At 30.8% G+C, this 16,083-nt stretch overlaps 1 long non-coding RNA gene across 2 annotated transcripts in view; it reads right to left on the reverse strand.

The window, feature by feature from the left end:
- Window positions 1–1,413: 1,413 nt before the first annotated feature.
- Window positions 1,414–16,083, reverse strand: part of LOC148179120 (uncharacterized) — a 78,212-nt gene continuing 63,542 nt past the window's right edge. For both annotated transcript variants that reach the window (XR_015769587.1, XR_015769586.1), the window contains one exon: window positions 1,414–2,007. This is a non-coding gene — a long non-coding RNA (uncharacterized LOC148179120). The remainder of the gene's footprint in view (window positions 2,008–16,083) is intronic.

Genomic DNA, 16,083 nt, shown 5'->3' on the forward strand with positions numbered 1-16,083 from the left:
TTAAGCTAATGTCTCTCATGTGTGGAATCAATCAACACCCTCTCATTACCAAGAATTGTGATTGCTGCTCAAATGTCCAACATTAATAAAAAAATTGCAAAAGTTCTTATTTTTTGCCTGGAGTATATGACTACTAAAGAATTAAGTTTGGCAGGTAAACTGTCGAGTTAGTCAGCCGGCTAGAGACCTTTTATTCAATGTGTGAATCTACTGACGGTTGCATCTTGTTAAATAGGATGATATGCAGCGAATGATTAATTATTGTGCGGTTAGACTAACAGATAATACTTACGGACACAGCTTTGTTGACTTGCACATGTGACTTCTTACAGTGGAGGCTCTTTAACAACACAAACTTTTGTTACCAGAGGCAACATAAAAGCAAGACTGGATCCTGTAAAGATTATTAATGATCTAGATCGGCTTAACTGAATGAAATCTAAATTAAGTAGACACTTTAAAATTTTCGTTTTGGGGGACGTTTGGCTAAACTGTTGCTGCATGAACTTTTGTTGAAAATTAGATTGATTGCAGTTAATGTGGTTTTATTTAAAAATCAATAAGCGTGTAGGAGGTAGATTTGATATTAGATTAGATTTTTTATAAGTATAATGAACACAAATGAACAGTTTGAAGCGTTTTTTACAATGTACAATTTTTTTAAATAATAATAAGGTACGTTTACAAAAGTCGGGTAATTTACTGTTACCTGAGTTTTTCTGAAACCTTATTAGAAATATTTAACTTTTGAGACTGTTTTGTAACAGAGAATTCTAAGTATCTTATAATCTATACATTTAATAATCCAAAAATCAAGTGAGAACATTTTTAAAATGGTTTTTTGTTTTATTAATCAGGTCCTTATCTTGTTACAACTAAAATAAATAGTACTTGTATGGTCATATAATAAATTCTATAAAATTTATAAATTAGTGTTATTATTTACCTCCTTGAAAATCCATCGTAAAGTCTTAAAAATGTATTTATTTTACAATTAAAAATAGCCTTCAAAACTATTTTTTAAGCCTTTAATTTTGTACAACTTTGGAAAAAACTAAGCTGTTTTCTGTTAAATAACTAATTTAAAACTGTCTTTTCGGAACTCTACTTCATATAACTAGTGCTCACAATGTTATTAGAGCAGTTTTTATCGACAAAAAAAAAGTGTTTTACGTCGTCAGTCCTTTGGCTGTAAAAATTAAACTTTTATTTTATTATATTTTCTAAAATTATTTTTTTTACTAGCTAAGTATTTAAATATTATTATAAAATAATGTTTTCCTGATATATCTACAAACCTAAAGTCTCATTTCATATTTTTAAAACTACATATTTCGATTTTGTTTGAAAAATTACTCGATTTTTGTAGAAGCAAAAAATGGTGGGTAAACACTTTTAATAAAGAATAAAATATTTTCGTAAAATTTATGTATTAAACATACCGACATACATAAATGTAAAGAATTACAAAAAGAACGAATGAGCATTATCTATCAGAAAGAGTATTTAATTAAATGTCCTTCTCCTACGACTCCATAGGACAGTGACATTTTCTACACAGTTAAATGACTCCGAAAGTTGATGATTTCGTACATCCATTTTCGAAAGTAAAAGTCATTAGTGTGATATGAATATGTCCGCACAGACCTGTCAAAATTGACAGTTATTTTGAAATACAAATGTAGCTCTTGAATTTTTGTCTCAAATATGTATGTTATATGAGCTCGTTGAAAAATAACATTTAGAATAGGTAAGAAATGAACTATTGTCGAGATATATGGTTTCTTCCTGATGATGGAAGATCGTAGGAAAAATAGTGCACATAACTCGTCGAAAAGTGTCTTTCTTGTACTCGTGTAATATCTACATTCACACTCGTCCGAAATTGATCACTTTCCGCACTATTGTAACTATCTATTCCAACGACTTTTTTTGAAATTCAGTTTCCTCCAAGTGATGTGAATTCTGCTATTGATGCAATGGATTTCCAACAAATTGGCAGTTGATCTAAAAATAAAAAATTCAATAAATATTTGTGTTTTAGTTTTAATACTTTTTTTTTTATTCCAAAAGAAAACATTATTAGATAACCCAAGGAATATTTAGGAAATTGCGACATTAGTTTTTGTCCAAGGGGTGACTCTTTTTGATGCAGTACAAGAGTTTCTTTTTTATTATACATTTTTATATTATTTTCTTCAAACACTACAAAAAAATCTTACCATTTCAGATCCAGATACATTCGAGTAGATTCTTTCAATGTGAGACTATCGTCACTGGTACGTTAATTTGGGTTTAATGGTTCTTTCAATTATAAAAGCTCAGCGAAAGTTGTAGTCAGATGCTGATACAAATTCATCTACTCGTAATACAAAAGAGAAACCTGAAGAGATATTAAATTTATGTGAATTTGCCATAATAAACTGAATCTGAAGTGGTCATGAAAATGAAGACATATCTAGACGTTATGAATAAAAATTCAAGGCGCATTAATAAGCTCTTCACAAAGGATAAGCGACATCCTTTCCGGTCCTGTTAATGAGTAACGCTTCAAAACTTTTTCTGTCGTTAATCGCCTTTAATGAAATTTATTATGCGCTGCTCATTGTCCTGCATAAGTAAGTGTGGAAACATCCCTTCGTTGCATCATAAAAAGTAAGTTGAAGCAAGCTGCATGCGTATCTTCAGTAGGCAAAATTTGATTCAGTGGTGTGGAGAAGAGATGGGAATGATATATTGGAACACAGGTAACAAAAGCTGTGGCCTTGTTTTGTGTATGTGTACTCAAATTGTGTAGTGTTTGCAAGCAGAAATGCACAAAAGAAAAGTGCGAATTGACTTTGTGTATCTATTTACCTAGATTTATGTTCTGGTAATACTATTGTGAAGTATCGAAAGCCCTTTGTGTTTATATTGGCTAGTGACAATATTAATACTCTAGTCTAGTTATTTATGAGCCGTATTGATTACGATTTCAACGGGCGGTGCATCGAAGTGGAAATCAATAGACACCGATTGAGCATCTGCTAAAGATTTCTTTTCATTCGGTATAACTCTGATGCTTTTTGATTTTATACGGTCAATTATTTTCTATTCTATTAGACGTACGCGATACGAGTTCCGTCTCGAGCTTAACGAATCAACGGTAGTTTTTCAAAATAAACCGATTATTATCTTAAGATACGAAGTAATTAGTTCATTTCAGAAGGACATTATGCTTACATATTATTATCTAAACTGGTTGTTAAGTCAGTAAGCATATAAAAAATATTAACGCAGTTGTACCTACGTTTGAACTACAATAAAGCATGACTGACAGAAGTTGATAGCTCATTCAACTTGTTAAATGATCTTTATAAAGTAATCTTCATATAGCTAGCGCTAGACCTCGGGCTTTTATTCAATGGAACTGTTACGCGTTTCTGTCAAAATCAACTATACTTTCAGCCTATATAACAATCAGATTACACAAATGATCAACATTTACAGTTATCTCCAAATAACTATTTAATTGCAGGTACAACATGAGTGAAACATTACAATGATTATACCTACACCGCGTTCACCACCAGCTTTAGGTACATTTTTTCCGTCTTCTGATAGAAAGTGAAGGGTTTTTAAAATATTACAGTGAGCGGTAAAGTTTATTATTGATAACAAGTTCACATTACTAATTATCGTGTTATTACTTCAAGAAATAAATTAAAAGGCAGCAGATCCCTATCGGTTGTATAAAAGAGCATATTACAATAAACAATACATCACGATATTTTGCAAACAAAGTGAGTTCTAAATATAATTAACCTTGGCTTTCCATAAATGAGCTAACGCAAAGTATCATCCGTTTCTAAAGAATCAGATCTTTTAGATTTTTATCTGGCCTTGTAACATTTGTATTACACCATGTATAAATTGGCATTTCTCACAACTTATCGGAGTTTTAAGTTTGAATCTTGAGTTAATTGGTTTGGGTATATGCGTAGTTAATTTTATTTCCTGATGGTTGTACGAACTAAAATTTAAAATTTTTATAAGTTATTTACGAATAGAGGGCCAAATGAGATAGATTACGCAGGCACACAAAAGTTGTAACTGTTACAGTTGTGCCGAAGATAAGCAAAAAAAAGTACGAATCAACTGGTAAAAAATAATAATAATGGTCAGTTTTATGAAAACAAATTTTTCTAAGATGACTTTTATTCACAGTTCTGCGACCCTTTACAAGCCTTACAGCTCACAAACAAAAATTTGATAATTATTAATAAATTTGAAAATTGTTTTTCGCTATAACCGTAACAACCTAAAAACTTGTAGTATCAGTTCAGGATTTTTAAAAAAGAACATATAAAACATATAAAATGTTCTATTACGGCCATAATTTGTTAGAGAAAAAGCAATGTTCACACGATTTGTTTCCTCAGTTCGCTATTAAAGGAGCTAAGTCATCGATCGGGATGATATTGAAATTTGAAGGCGTTACTTTTATAGATACGCTCATTAATTAAATTTCTTATTTGAGTGGAGTTATGAGGTTGGTGTTATTTATTGCTTAAAATTTTTGAGTGTAAAATTTAATGCGACGACACAAACGGACTTTTAGATTTTGCTTCCACTTATTGCTACTGTTTTTCATGACTACAATGTTACAATACCAAGTTAAGTTCTAATTTTAAATAAATTAAAATTGTCATAAATAACAGGTGTTAAAATTGAAATTCTATTGTCAAGCGTAAGTGTCATTTGGTCCGTTATTATGGTTATTTACATTAGCCACTTGTATTGTGAATATTCGCCAATTTAAGACATTATCCATTTTGAAGAAAATCTATTTTTAATTGTTAATGTACAATGCATAGATAGATACAATGCTTCTAACTAAAATGGTGTCTTTAAGTAAGGAGGACGATTATTAAATAGAAAAATAATGACTTTTTATACAGTGTGTTTTTAAGGAATATGTCAAATAATAAATAACCCTAACAACAACGCAGAGCATTTTGTTCGTTAATAATGTAGGGGAGACTGGGGTATAATGATCTTTCTAAGGTCTTTAGCATCATTGCTACAAAACTTTTATACTGATAAATCTACCACTTAGACAGGAGCTTTGACAACTAATGTACTACAAGTCCGTCTAAAAATGCATCCGAAATTTTGCATAACTTTCATTAAAATAAAAATTAAGTGAAAGACTGCAGAAGGATCATTTTACCCATGGACTAGAGGTAAAATGATCCCTCGATTGGGGTAAAATGATTCCTTTCTATCGTAAGGATGTGTTAAAACACCACAGGGGTCATTTTGAAATTTTAATTCGAGGTAAAATACACTTGATTAAAAAATACCTTATCTTAGATCGACCCAAAGAAAAACACAAATATCACTGCAATTTTTTTGAATATTCACCGAACTGCATGCAGGTGCTAGTCTGTAATATCCGCAGGTTCAGCAACATATTTAATCATTTCATTGATAGATGGAACTAAGGGCAGTTTGGGAATCAAAGAGAATCATTTTACCCCGAAGGATCATTTTACCCCAGTCTCTCTTACCTATGCATGCATACTATTAAGCTTAATTAATTTTTGTTTTGAAATTTACCATCTGTATTGCTGTCGGCACCTTTCTCGTTGCTCTCTGGGGCGCGAGTTCTGGTACACCTGTATAGGTGTAGTACAAATAAAAAAAACGCAATAGAAAGGAAAATTATAAACTAAAATGTCATTAAGATAAACATAAGTGCTTCTTAGGAAGGGATTTCTGTAAAATATAAGTTAAAAATGCAATGCACTGCTGTTGAAGTGTCTCTATTGGTAAAAGTTAGTAAGTACATACTTAAATAATGATTTTTCTAATACCGACACTTTTATGTTTTTGGTTCATCTAAGAATTTTCTTGTGATGATTTGCATTTTATTCAGTTTTCGCTATTTTTTTTTAAATTTCTAATTTTTTTATACTGTTGCGTTGAGTATAGAATAAACTGTTGTGATATTGTAAGAAAAGTAGAATAGCAACATGCGATTAAACTGTTTGTTATTCGCTCGAAGATTTTAAAATCCCTCAGGAATTTTTTAATTAGACAATTCTTTTTCTAATACATTTTTTCCAGATTGCTTTATCCACGAATTGCAGAAATGAGTTTCAACTTTCTATTGCTTTTATTGATACTTTTGTACCAAGCGTTCGACATACAAGCTCATGCACCGATTATCAAGAAAAAATCCTAAAAAATTAAGACAATTTTATAATGCTAAAATATTAATAATTAATAATTTTGCTTTTATTAAACAAAGCTTGCATTAAAAAAATGTTTTTTATAAATTTACCACATTGTTCTTTAAGTTTTATGCAACTTTTATTAAATGAGTTAATTATGTATTAGGGTAAAGATCCGCATTGTAACATAAATGGGAAACATTTAATTTAATAAGTAATAATACCTGATTTTACTATATCTAACATTTATAAATTCTTCTACTATTGTTGTAATTTTATAAATTAAAAGCAATACCCATTGGAAAATATTCTTATTAAACAAATAAAGGATTTCGAGCCCAACGCCGACGTAGAAACGCAACCCAAAATACACACTGAACAGTCATTCCACAGTCTCTTCTTGTTTTCCTTTCCATTTTATTAAAAGTTAATAATTGTTAAATACTGTAAATAAAAATATATCTTGGCTATAAAATGTGATGGATATTTGTCTTTCTAATGTTATTTTACACTGAATTATGACGGAAATTTTTTATTATATTATTTCCCAGAACATATAAAATTTATATTGTTGAATAATAAATCGTTAGTTATCCATGGATAAAAACTAAATTTCACGTTAAAATTATATTAAAATATTATTAACTGTAAATGTGTTTTTCAATGTGAACCTGATGCTGAAGTTTTAAGTCAGAATATTTTCGCCTTTTTAGCATTTTTTCTGACTAGGTCAATATGAGTATTCGGATTGTTGAAATAGATAATTGTTATCTAGTCTTATTATTATTATTATCTATTATGACTAAGTATAACTTGAAAAACACAGATATTCAAAGTAAATAAAGTCTCTGCAAAGAGGAGTTATCCGAATTGATTGATATACAGGCTGTTCTAGAACTTGCGCCCCAGAGGGATTGAGAGCTTCGAGATTGGCTACCGTTTTTTCGTGTTATCTCAATTATTTTTTGAGTTAAAACATTTTAGTTTCGAAATTTTGGTTCAGACTTGTTGCCTCCATAAGCCCTTTCTCTCTGGGGCTCGAGTTCTGAGACAGCCTGTATATACTTGGCACAATAGGTGTTCCTTTCTAGATTTAGTCCTCGACTTAGTCAAAACATTTACCAAAAAATGTTAATTACCAGCTTAATTATTTAATGTGCAGAATAAGAAAATAAGGATTTAGTTACACCTTCTCTAATAGCAGTGATGTAATTATATTAACAAACATGATGATATCATTAGAGTGTCCTCCGAAGAACTTGATCCTCTATTGATTCACTCAGTTTTATGTTAAAAAATGGCCATGAAATATGTCAATCAATAACTTAAAAGAAGATTTCAAAGTCACTTAGCTCATCTTATTAATTATGCCTGTGTTTTATTTTTTATACATGTGCGTTGTTCCGTCTCAAACAAAGATAAAAATTATGACTAAGCTGAACTGAGTCAATCTACCACAAGAAGAAATATATAAATATCAAAAATAGTGCGTCAGCAAGGAGATGAAAAAATATGAATGTACAATTCTTCTAATGCAATTAATCAAGTGCCTATCAAAAGATTTATTAATATGAATAAAGAAAATTTACCAACATATTTTATAAAGCTCACCAAACCCTGACCTAGAACAATTCTGCCACTTGCAGCTTCGTAATACCGTGTGAACAGAAATAAAATGAATTAGAGTGGACCATGACACTAATTGTGCAAATAATGCTACCATAATAATGCCATGTTTGACATAATATTGTCGGTTTCAACTGTCATATTGTGCAAGATTGTAAGAGGGCCGCGCGAATTTATCATTCTACCGGAAGTGGAAACATAAAATCTACGCATTTTAATCAAAAAAATTGTTATTAACTTTAGCTACTAATGGAACTTTTCAGCGTCTGTGTAAAAAAGCAACACGGATTTATTTACTCGTTATAATTAATCTTATCCCTGTTAAAACGAAATTTTTCCTTATTTACCTGCATGATTTGGCGTTATAGTTTTTTCACATAATTAATACAAGAACAACTTCAGTAAAGCTTAATAAATAATGAAAACGTAATGAAGAGAATCAAGGACATCAAAACTTTAACAATTCACACCTCTCACATTGCCGCCTTGAGCAAGAATTAATTGATTTTGACATGGAACTGAAGTGCTTTACTTTGATAGTCGTGACACGTGTTTGACTTTTAAATACATTCTAAGCAAATTAGGTTTGACATCGCGTGAGTTTATAACGAAATACTTTTGTGATACATTACAATTTAAAATAATTTGAATTTTAATTCGCTTTCATGCCTAAATGATGAGCATATATCCACGAATTCTATCAAATTCTCTTGCATAACTTGTTTCTAATAAAATTATTGGTTGCCGCTTTTATGTATTAAAAGAGCGAGTTAATTATGCATATGAATGCACCTGCATAATACATCATCACAGATTTTTGCTTTCCCAGAACTGTCAAGTTACGAGTAAAAAATGAAGGCGTGGAAAGAGACTAAAATTTTTGTCATTTTGTTTCAAAAACGAACAAGGTGGATGTGGAGGCAGAAATATAGTAAAACTTATAATTTATTAATATTAGATTATAGGGACAGCTAACAGTTAATTAATATTATATCGTATTACTGCATAGTGCGTAATTAAATTGGTTATGGCCCGTTAAAACATTAATATTTAATTATTTTATTAAAAAGATTACTACTGTAGTAACTGTTGTAAGTTACAAACTTGAAAGGTTATATTTATTTATCTTACAAACTTTTGCTACCTTAAAATAGGTAATAAATTACTATTCTTGTACAGAAAGCATAGAAACAAATTAGCTTTGCAAAAGATTATAATAAATTAAAATTTATGATTGTCAAAATGTGCCCACTGGCTTAATGTTTGTGTCTATATTTGTTGTAGACAAATCAACAGTATAACCGTGAAAGTGCATCATAACCTTGGTCCAGTTACCTCTTCCACCTGTAATTTCTCACATTATACAGTTCAAGGCAATGTTTTCGCCACAGTGTTAATTTGTATCTAAAATCTAAAAAATCTCCTTTTATAATGCAGCAAATTTGCTTCACGAACTGTTGATCTTAACAAGCCCACATACACCTTTAAAAATTTCACTGTCTAATTACTCTGTCAGTAAGCTATCCACATTTTAAATTTGTTGGTTGCAAAATAGAGGAGACGTACTAAGTAAATCATTAATATGGATGATTGCACACAACTTACGTCATTTTAAAGATAGCGTACCTACTAAAAATTGTAGGTGTTTGAATTAAATTGCAAAAACACAAACATTAAAATAAGAATGATTTACTGACATGATTTCATGGTTTTTCGAAGGTCATAACGATTTACGTTCCACTAAATTACTCACTTTGAGGAAACTATAACAGGATATAGTGATCATCATCATGTTATTGCTTACTTGGATTATGAAACAAAATAAATGAAGTAAATAGAATTGTTGCAATTTTTATGTTTGTTATGTAACATCACTCATTACATCGCATTGTATTCTTTAAAGAACCTTTGAAATAATTAAGTTACGTAATTGAACTATTAAATAAAAGATAAAAATTTATTTGTACAAAAGTGTTTGAGGCAACATACTTCTCTTTAAATGTTTTCTTTTACGAGCAATCGAAGAAATACATTTATTTGATGGAGGCAGTTGTTTATTGGGTATCAATACACAAAAACGAATTGCTGCTAATCTAGTACCTAGGGATTTAATTAATTCTACTTTACCTATACAAAGCAGTTTTTCGCGTTTTTGAGTAAATTAGCATTTGTACAAAGTCCGGAGTAAAGAAGCTATCGTCAAGGATGCTGTTCAGGACCTTCTCTTACTCCGTTGAAATACAAAATCTGGCAACGGAAAAGAATAACACAACACCTGCAGTTCCGAAGCAAAAATAAATTTTTTTGAAAGTGAAAATGTGGAGAAAATCATAATGAAAACATCGCTAAAAGGATATTGGCTCCGTGGCAGAGATAACTCAAACCAACAAAAACTCCACTTAACCTCACATAAAATTAATTTAAAGGTGTGCGTAAAATGTTACACTTCTTGGTTTCTTAGAAATTCATAATTTTAAAAGATTGCAATTTATATGGAAACGCCTAACATTTTTAATTTTGATCAAGTTTTATCATTTCTCGTGAATAAAAGAGAATAAAAGAGAATTTTATAAGCCTACAAGCTAAATAAATATTTATTTATTTTCACAATAAATTTCGGAAAATTTGCAGATTCTGACTCAATCATCTCACTTTAGTTTTAGTTTTTGATTATACTCAAATCAGATAAACTTTTCATTCCTATACATATTCAAATTTAAAGCCGAATTCATGGTAAAAATAATAAAGGCATTTTCTCGAGTATTTTTCCGGTTCACGGCAACCCTACTTTTACGCTGCCAATGCTGAAAAGCTGCAGTAGTGCGGCTAAAAAGTCAGATTAACCTGTCTTATTCATATATCTAAAATATTTATGATTTTTATATTATGGAAATAGGACAGTGGTATGATACCTACATATGCGCTAATGCCATTATATTTCTGAGACTCCTAAAAAATTAGCAAAGGTTTCTAGGCTAAACAGTGGTCTCAGTTCTATGAGTTTTGACTATTTTGGAAGCTGGAAAATCTTAACTGACGTTTTTTTTTTATTGATATCGGTGTGGTATCTTCTAGTCAATCAAACTTTTAAACACTTTTAAAGTTAAAGATGAACATTAATATTACAACTACAAAGGTAATGTAATTTGATAATGTCCTTATTTATTCCAGACAATGTTCTTTGACTATACGGTCATTATTTAACAATATTATTGTGGTTAAAACAAAAATTAAATTTATAATATCCACGAAGGCGTCCGCGTATTTAATAAAACCATTAAAACCCTAGGTTTATGCTCACACTTCAACATAAATGAACATTCCATGCAAAACCGTAAGTTTACGATATTAAAGGCAGTTATTAATGCAATAGAAATATATATAAATTGTCATGTATTTAGTGTAGAACGGCGGTCAGGCAGCATGAGATCTAGTGACCACACGCAGACGCGGTGTACATTACAGGAAAATGGCATCGTTACCAGGATAAACTTGAAATTTACGGGGGCGATAAATACCGATTATTTTTATTTGTTCGATGCTGCTTTTTGTACTAATATTTTCAGCAAAATTGCGGTGGACGACAAATTCATGGTCTTGGCAATAAATGCGTTCTGAGGCCGGTACGTTCGTTTTGTATGGGACGTTTTTTCAGTTATTTCAGTCCCACAACCAGAGTTCTCAGTCACAAATTATTTGTGACACTTTTATCTATCATCGATGATATTAACAACGTTTCTTATTAGTAAAAAGTTGATATGCATTAGACTCGCGATAGTGTGAACTAATTAAGGTAAGCCTTGTTCACATTTACGAATTGTTCATAGTAGTGAGGGTATGTGAAAACTATGTGTTACTAAGAACTTTTATTAAACAAAAAACGTAAACTAATATATAAATTTATTTTGAAAAATAACTTGAAAGTAGGGGAACGCAGGGTAATGGGAGCCATCGGGTAATGGGGGCGATAGTAATACAAGGAAAAGTAGGCACATTTGCGCGATCGTAAGCACTCGGTCGCTTCCGTCAACCATCGTTAAACTTCGCCCGATGAACACGAGTCGTTAGCGCCATCCGTTAAGTCACGAAGAAGGGTTGTGTGTTTTTCGCTCCATGCTTATAAAAAAACTGCCGATTGCCAGCGCCAAGCTAAGCATGAAATTATATTCTATATTTATTTTTTATTTGTGTTACAAATAGTTCATCGCATTAATAACTAAGATCTCATTTAAAGTATGTTTAGTTGAATTTTCGGGCCAGAATAAATATTATGGCCCAATTTTCCAAAAAACGTTAAGTGGGCTCTCATTACTCGCATGTGTCGGGTAATGGGAGCGATTGACTTTTTTTTGTAAAATCGTTATTGGACCTTGACCTATGACTGTAATTTATTATATTTGTGATTGAAATATACTTAAATAATTAATGTAAGAGTTCCTAATTAAAAATTATAAGAATGTTAACAAATGTTGTTTTTATCAACATTTTCCCTTAGTAGGCTCCCATTACCTTGGGTTCCCCTATTTTCTGTTTTAGCTTCTTTTGAGGCTTTTCAAATGCGAGTAATGAGTAATTTACCTACTCCATTTTTGTCGAATTAATTTACACTTCTTTTTTTAAACCACCGCAATCTTTACATCTTTACATCGACGTCGCCTAACGAAATTGCCTAAAAAAAACAAATAATGCCAAATTTGTGACATTTCCGAAAATTTCGCGTTTTTTTAACAGTGCGTTAAATTGAAAATTAAAGGATTAATAGTGAAATGACTTGGCACTGCCTGAAAGTTCGTTATCTATAATCAAATTGTCAATTTGACAACTAACCTATTTAATTTGATAACCAGAAAATCACCATCGACGACGTTGCTAGTTGTAAAGTGGGGAAGGGTGCGGTGTTGGTGTTTTTAAAAAAAAAGAACTCTAGGTTTACTAACCTTAACTGTTTTTTATTTTCCAGGACCACCGATTGTACATATAAACAAAGTTTTTGAGAATTTCATCTCTGCAGTTTAATCTTACGAACTGAATGTTTTGCAACATTGTAGGTACTTGTGCATTTACACTAAAACTTAAAAATTTTTGCTTTTAACTGCTGCATAACATAATAAATCGAACACGCATCTTTGACAAAATGTTTGCTCTTTATGTTATCGAGGTAACGTTGTTCAAGTTACCGAAGTTCTGCACTAAAATTAGGGTTTTCACGTTAGCCCGTATTCACGGTATCACGAGTCTACTGTAATTGTATTTAGCTCAACGTCTTCAATTCATGGAATTTCTTTAAATTTCTCCTTTGTTAATCCTCGAATCCGGCAAATTCAGTTTATTTTGACATATTCAATCAGTTTGCAATTGCGTGGTCATACTTTCTCTCGTTTACCGCTACGTCTCAATATAACCTGCGTGGAATTAAAAGTGATAAAACAGTATTGATAATTATCATAATTATCATTAATTATTAATAGCCTGTATTAAATATTCAATATTCAGTGTTTAAGTAATTCTCCTGTTGTTTTCGTAAATACGGCTCGTGAAGAATTTTTTCTTTTTTTAATTGATAGTCTTCAGTTTGCTTACAATTGGTTCAAGGTTCCTTTTTATCTAAATATCCTAGAAACGAGAACACGTACTTTCCCAGGACAATTACAAAGTTCGTTGGTATTATCGTAACTTTTTTGTCTTCCCTTAACTGTTGACATTCATCTCACTGAAATTACTCAATTCTACAAACAATGTAAGTGTGACTCATACATTATAAAGATAATTAATATACTTATAGACACATTACATCAAACATTGTAAATCTAATAAATGTTATCTTGTTTTCCATATTTGTGCTGTTTCATTTAGCAATAATTCAAATTGGATTTTATAAATACCAATACCAATTATCTGAGAGTATATTCAACCACATCATATCACGAAATAATTTTTCTTAAAATTTTGTAGGGAAACCATGCTGCCATCTGTCGTTATTTCACAGAACGGATATTTTGCCGAAAGAAAGTGATAAATAATTCTTAGAAAATGATCTCGGAAGATTATGATGCCCGAATTTGAAAGCATTATTTAAACGAAAAAAGTGTTATTATTTTTGGAGTAGAAAAAATTAATCAAATTATTAGAGATAACTATAATAACAGGTTAGAATAAAATTTATCATGCTGCGGCCCTCCTACAGTTTATTGCATGAATGAATAACATAGATCGCCGTGGTAAACTTCATAATAATTAAACGTTTCAAAAGCATAATCGAAGTTACACGTTGTTTGAAGTATTAATTACTAACGGAAAAAACTGACATACGATTTGAATAAACAGTATATCACACATCAAAATTATAAGTAATTCAGACAGGATAACTAATATCGATACAATGAATCAAAGAGCTTTGTACATTCTTTTCATAGTTTAATCATGACTATGGATGTATAAGTGTTGATCGATAGTCACTCACCGGGTGGTTCATTGAGCTGATGCATCTCACACCCTCTAGCGGATGTATCATTCATCATCTTCACGCCGATCAGACTAGTAATATAATCGTCCAGGTGTAAAAAATTAAAAGCTACAGTTTCTGCTTACTTTGCGGTAGATTACAGAGGGAGATGGATGGAAAAATGATGTCTGGAGAAGAACAAATGTCGTGGACAATTTTTTTCTATAGGTATCTTTATTTAGTTTTATAATATTGTCTTTGCCAAGTTATTCAGTTTCACTTATCTCCAAATCATAAATTTGACACCTCTAAGATTCATTATTAATTTTATTACTTGCTTCTTAAGAAAGCTGAAACCCAACAATGCAGTTAAACTGATCGTTAATTTTATGTTAAATATATTTATAATATTTGCATTAAAACTGATACTGGCAATAATTATGTTAAAATATGTTACTTCCTTAAAACTTAAAATAGATGACTTCTAAATATGTACATATTTATAACAGAGCAGGATCACGCCTTGCGGTCTCATAACTTTCGTCAACGTGTAACATACATCCTGGATCGTAACAAAATTCTCGTTTATATTCAACAATCGGGAAATAAAAAGTTTTATCAGTAAATGCTATCAACGACTTAACATAAGTATATAATCTGAAAACAACTGTCGTTGTCACCATTTCCGATATTAAATTAAAATCATGGGATAACAATAACTGTGCAGCGCTGTAATTTATTCTTTATATGGATCTGAAATCATATTTTAATTATTAAAAATTCAAACTTCTGAGTTCTTGGTTTACTGTCAGACACTTTTACGTTAAAAAATTTTAGTAGGTATAACATTTTTCAGTTTCTGGCATCTTTTTTTTTCTGGAAAATCCATTTTTTTCTTTACCGCTCTCGTGAGAAATTTAGTTCAGATCATCTGTAACAATGGAATGTTACCGCCCAGAATTGATCCTCATGTTAAGACAATACTTGATGGAACAACACATCACGCCTCAGTACCACGACTAAATTCTGATTGTCATGGTCACAAAAGTATCTTTTGTCCACTTTTGTCCACACTAATGGGAATATAGTGTGTTGATGAAAAAATTTAAAAAAAACGTTTAAAAGTAAGATGGAAAATTCCTGTATTTTGTTAATAATCTATTCATGCCATCCCTATCTAGCAGACGGCATTTGTTGCAAATTTTGAAATTGATAAATCGGATGATGATTTATATTTGTATTAAAAAAAGAAAAATATTATACAGGTTGTGTTTTTGAAAAGCATGTACAAAAAAAGTGTGGTAATTCTTTGTCACAAATTGAGCCTATCAAGAGAAAAAAGTTTTAGTAAAACTCTTTCTTCTCGAAATAAACTTACACAAATATTTCAATAAACTTGCTTGTGCGCTACTGATTAAAAGTGAACAGAAAGAAATTCAAAGTTGCTGGTTGTTTAGGAAACAAGTCATTTCAGGTACCTACGTCTTTTGCCAATGGTGTAGGAAGTACGAGAATAGGGGTTAATTTTACCTTGTACTTCTTCTGGAATAGCGCAGAACTGATTTATACATGCATTTCAAAAACACGCTGTATGTAACCACATAAATTTTTGACTAGTCTGTTCATATCGTTAACTTGTTCACAAAAACTGTGTTTTTTTTGCATTTATAGAGTGTGATAATTCATCAATGTTTTATATCGAGAGATCAAATAAAAACGCATCTCAGTTGGCTTTGAAATTTCAAGTCATGTCTTTGATTGAAGAAACAGTCTTTTGTTTCTGTCAAGTAATTTTAT

Source organism: Gnatocerus cornutus, chromosome 2 (assembly GCF_029298725.1).
Source record: "Gnatocerus cornutus isolate USDA-ARS CGAHR chromosome 2, icGnaCorn1.1, whole genome shotgun sequence".
Taxonomy (NCBI): Eukaryota; Metazoa; Arthropoda; class Insecta; order Coleoptera; family Tenebrionidae; genus Gnatocerus; species Gnatocerus cornutus.